The sequence below is a fragment of the Solanum pennellii genome, chromosome 12 (assembly GCF_001406875.1).
Source record: "Solanum pennellii chromosome 12, SPENNV200".
Classification (NCBI taxonomy): domain Eukaryota; kingdom Viridiplantae; phylum Streptophyta; class Magnoliopsida; order Solanales; family Solanaceae; genus Solanum; species Solanum pennellii.
The window spans coordinates 80,595,038-80,601,154 of NC_028648.1; positions in this window are offsets into that span (position 1 = coordinate 80,595,038).

Here is a 6,117-nt window from a genome sequence, read left to right on the forward strand (position 1 = left end):
CCCAATAATTATATTATTATTATTATTACATACTCAATATATTCCATCATAAATGAAGTTTAAAAAAGATAAATTTTATGCAAACTTTACCTCTATCTTTACAATGGTTATTGTATGATTAAAATATTATTTATTCTAGATTTTGCTGAGGTATTGTATAGTGTAAAAAATATATTATTATTATTATTGTTTTTTGCAAAAAAAAATCCAATTTTAGCATAGAAACTAAATTGACCTTCACCAAAATCCAACTAATTATTCATGATTTGTCATGGTGTTAATTTGTTTGTTTCCTTGGTCCACCATTTTTGAAAATAATGATAAGATTCCAAAAATGTAACATCACTTTCCACTTCATCCTTCCACAAAGTCTCCCTAAAGGTATGATATCAACCTCCAATTGATTTAATATGGTCCATTTTACATTAATAATTGTGGTGGAAGAGTAAAAAATCTTTAGGTTTTAATTATATGTCTTTGAATTTGAGTCGCGTAAATAAAAATTCCTTTTATAAAAGGTATTATAATTTATTTTATATTATACTTTTTACGATGCAAATTCAAACTGATTAAATTATGAATTTAGTGACTAATTAAAATATGAAATATATGAGTTGGAATCCCATAATTTTTACTTGATTCGACCTTGTATGTATCGTAATAAACATATTAAAAATATTTAATTATTATAAATCTGAGATAGTAATGGTAAAAATCATAACCAAAGTCATACTAAACTTTATATGGTTGCATGTATTCAGAATAATAGATACGCGAGCGAGATATGAGAGTGGCGAGCGAGATGAGAGAGAGGCAAGTGAGAAAAGCAAGGTTTGTTTATGTATTATTTCAATACATATAAATTTATTATATTCAGAACAAATTATCATATATCTCGAGATATATATATCAAGACAACTGAATGCACCACAATATGATAAGATTTATAATATTACAAAGTAACATAAATATTAATCGGACTCTTAAACTAATGAAATTCATATAAGTTATCCTTGTTTATTAGTACTCTCTCCGGCCTCTGGCACATTTTACTCTTAATTCCTTTTTTAACTGCTTTAAAAATAGTGATGTTTTTCGATATTTAAAATAATCGAATTTTAAAGTTTATATTTTATCTTTATGATATGCTTCGATAAACATAAAAATTTCTGTTCTTATAAGTCTCAAAACATTATATTTAATTACATGTTAAATTAAATATTATCACATAAATTACAATAGGTAGATCGCATTAGTAATTCGTAAGAAGAAGAAGAGATTTTACAATAAACAAACCAAATGCATCCACGTTTTGCAAAATTCCCTTCAGAGTTTTGGAAAAGACTCAAATATACTATCGAATTTTGAGAAAACTTATTTATATTATTCGCTAAAAGTTTGAGTTATTATGTCATTTATGTTTGAGAAAGGCTCACGCATGCCATTATTTGTTAACTGAAATGTCATAGATGAGCCAATTACTTTTAGTGAATGGTACAACTGAATCTTTTCTCAAAGTTCGATGACATATTTGACTTTTTTCCCATTTAAGAAAATCATTTAACTATTTGAAGTGACTAAATTATGATTGGTTACGTGTAAAAAATAGTTTTACAAAATCAAAACTATTTTCAGTTAACAAATAATGATGTGGATGAACTTTTTCTCAAACGAAAATGGCATAAAAGCAATCAAACTTTAAACTGATGACATATATAGATCAGCCTTTTCTCAAAGTTCGATAGCATATTTAAAGTTTTTCGGCCTCTTTTAACTGACCAACAATAATTTTAAAAGTGAAAGATTCAACAGTTTATATACATATTCAATGTCCGCCCGCCCCCAGGCTATACGAGGCGTGACTATACACTCAATCTTTGAATTTCACGCTTTGAATCCAACAGTATAACCTCGAATAAAGAATATTTATATCGAGCGTGTGAGGATCAAATGGTGTTGATGAGAATAATCTCACATTTTATAAGATTTAGATAATCTTTCTTTATTTCAACTAAAAATATTTTAATATGTGAATTAAACTCATAACCTAATTTAATATGACATCAAAGCTAAGATCATTGATCTAATATCCGCACCCAAACCATAAATTAGGTTCATAGCCTGGCTCCGATACCTTTTTCTTTAGTTTATTACAATATATTCAATATTTAATATATATTGATCCGATTAATTCAAAATTTTATATTTATTCTCTAATTGACATGTGTCACCAATAGGATGAAGGAGATAGATGTACGAATTTAAGGAAACAACCATAGATTTTAATCCTTATTTGGGACCCAATATATATAGTTGTATTGGAATGTTACATGAGCTTGAAAGTTTTACAACGAAAAAATCAAATATCGTTACATAAATCGAAATAGAAAAATAATAATAATTCTAAAATAAAATGAAAAAAAAAGTAATGATTCTAAAATAAAATGAAAAAAAAACAAAGAAAAAGGAGAAGTGACCTTCTACCACATGCAACATGATATGTTTGTTTGTTGGGTCATCAATAATTAATCACTAAATAATTGCAGCTAACTAATCAACTAGGTAAATAAGTTCTTTAAATGTTTTTGAAAATGTTGATAACTCTTCTTTGAAATTTGTTAAAATTAAGCAAGAGTACGAACTATCGAGACAGTGACAGAATCAGAATTTTAATTTTTACTTTAAAAATTATAAAAGTACTGTATTTGGAAATTAGATCGATCTACAATAATTATATGAGAAGCTTCTCTTACATTAGTTTATGTATGTGTGTGTGAGTGCGCATAATTTAATTCTTTACTGTATTATTAAGGGCGAAACTATTTCAAAGAAAAAGAATCTAATTAAAGTTCTTTCGTTGAAAAACTACTCCGACACTTTGTATGACATTGTTTGCACTTATAAATTACTAATTAGGAAATTATTTTCTTTCACATATACTTTTTTTTCGATGGAAAAAGTTTTGTTAAACTAAACTTACTTTGACCTTACCATAGAAACATATTGAAAGAGATAAATGTATGAATTTGAATGAAACTTATCACAACTCCAACGTACATATTTGGACCAATTTAGTGATGGAACTAATTGGTCCACTTTCAATATTATCCAATGACTTCTCATACATGTGCTTGAAAATTTCAACTAAAAAACAAATATCAAGTTGAATTTATTAATCACCACACATTTTTTCTTCTTTATGATTGAGACAATATATTAGGTACAATTTAATTCCACCACGAAATAATACTCAAAAGATATTTTATATGTCACGTTTGTGTGTTACTTCTTCTATTTTAATTATCTGGAACTTAAGAAATTAAAGAAGTATTTTAAATTTTGTGGTGCAAAATCAAGGTTACGTGGGTTTGGCGGGTGATCGTCCACACCGATGACCCAAGATCGACCCCCCCCCCTCAATATCTTTACACTCGAGATTGTTGCATAGCGCTTATCTAGTGTGTTTTACATTTCCTATGTGATTTTGTAAGCTATTACACGGTGAAGAATTTATCTAGTGCTCACTCGAGGAGTAGAGGTTGCTTTTATTTTATGAACATGTAATTACAAAAATTAAAATAAAAAAAGTTGCTACAAAAAGGTGTATGGATCGTTCTTTCTAAATCAAACTAAAAAGAAAAGCAGGTCAAATAAATTAAAACGAATAAAAATTTATGATCATATCGTTCATTTGAACTCAACAACTTCAAGGCAAAACATATATTTATATTAAAATTCATTGAACTTGTAATAATTACTATAATATATGAATATTTAAAAATATAACTAACGAATTCATAATAAATACTTTTAGATAAAATTTATAAAATTTAAATTTTGAATGCGTTCGACGGTGAAAAATAGTTGCATGTTTCCAAGCTGATTGAATGATAGATTTTGATGTTTGAATTTTCCACTATAAGGACATTAATAAGTCATGTCAACCTTGTTGTGCAATATGTAAAATGCAATACCAAAATCCACAAGAATTAAACACTTATCATTAAATTACAACTTAATATGGATAGACATTTTTTATAATAGAATTGTCAAATAATGTGATGTGCTAATTATATGGGGTAAGGTAGGGGTATATATAATTATATTTTTGTAGGTTGAGTGGTGCAAACAAATGCACCATGTGTCCACCAAAAGATATCGAGATAAATTTATCAGTAAATTTTATTTATATATTTTAATAATAAATTTATTTTGATTGAGTACTTAAATATACGAAAAAGTATTTTTATTAATTTTTCATACTCAATTTTTTATAAGAAAACATACGCATATTATCAATAGTTAAAATTAAGGGAAACTTACATAAATATACTATAATAAAAAAATATTTACCATTTATATCAATAATATTTTTACCTCATTTGATCACTTTTAATTCATTTATAATACAAGTTTAATACATATTACAGATTTAACAAAGCATTGCTATAAATGGTAATAAACAAAAAGTATCGCTAAAATCAGTAATTATTTTTTAAAATGTATTAATTTATGTAATTTTTCCTAAAATTAACCATTTAAAATATGTTTAATTTTTTAATTATATGTATTAGCCTCAATAAGAGATAAAACAACATAATATTTCAGGCAATGCTAATGTCTATAAATAAAAGATGAGATATATATTTTATATGTAATTAATATATTTATTTATACAATTGACGTTAGCCAGCTTGTGACCACACTCAAAATAAAATGTTAGGTTTATATTGATTTGATATAAATATTAAATTGGACAAATAACTTTTTAATCTAGTTTCAAATCCAAAATTAGCTCGAAATATGGTGATCGTTCACAATTATATAAGGAAATCAATTATTCTATATATCATATAATTTGGGTGTAATCTGTCGGTTTAGTTTAAATCGTTTTTGATTTTTAAATATGTTAAATCAATAACAAATTAATAAGATATTTTTTATTGATTTTCGATTTATCGGTATTCGGTCATTAACAGTTCGATATTCTGTTTACTTAATAAGAAAATACTCATAAAATAAATATATGATTTCTTATTTGTCTAATATTTTGACACGATACCATAGACAAGCAAATCAGCTGTAAATACTTTGATATAGTGAAACAGAAATATAATGAAAATTTACATCAATAAAAGTAGGTGTAGTACGAGGGCTACAATAACAAGTTACAATCAAATTATAATATAGAGTTTCCGATGAGAAGTAGAAGTACTATGATATGTGACATGTGTAGACCGTAGTGTAGAGTACTTGTCTAGCTATGCTAAATTATGTAATATTTAATATTTATGAATGATATAGTCATAACTTGCTATCGTCATAATAGATTATGGGCAACTTTCACATATAGCAAACAAAAAATTCATATTTGTATGCTATAGCAAAGTTTGCATAATTGCGCTCCATAGCAAACATAAAACTGTATAATTCGCTATACATATACAATTGTATAATTCGCTGGCCTAAATTGTATAATTCGCTAGCCTATTTCACTGCAATTGTATAATTCGCTATCCTATTTCACTGCAGTTGTATAATGCACAATTGTATAATTCGCTGCCTATTTCGCTGTAATATTTTTATAAAATTTGTTTTGCATACAATTGAATCGAATTAAAATGTATGTATATTGCATAATTATAAGTGTACAGCAAGAAGATATATGTTTTTCTCTCGCTTTATACAAAAACAGAAACACAATATATACACTTCTGTTGAATAAAGCTAGAGAAAATTGTATTTCACTGCATATTGCATAATTATAAGTGTACAGCAATGCAATATTTGTATAAAATTTACATTTGTCTACAATTAAATTGAAGTAAAATGTTTGTAAATTGTATAATTAAGTGTATAACACGAAGATATATATTTTTGCATGTGTATATACAATTTTCTCTCGCTTTAAACAAAAACAGAAACAGAATTTATACACTTCTGTGTATAAAGCGAGAGAGGCGAGCAGAGGGAGAGTGGCGAGCAAGAATGGGAGAGTAGCGAGCGAGATATTTGGGAGAGAGACGCCTGACAAACTTTGGCTAACGTTTGCTACGAAGCACAATTAAATCAAACCTAGCTACTCCATTTATTTTAGGTTATTAATTTGCTATTATA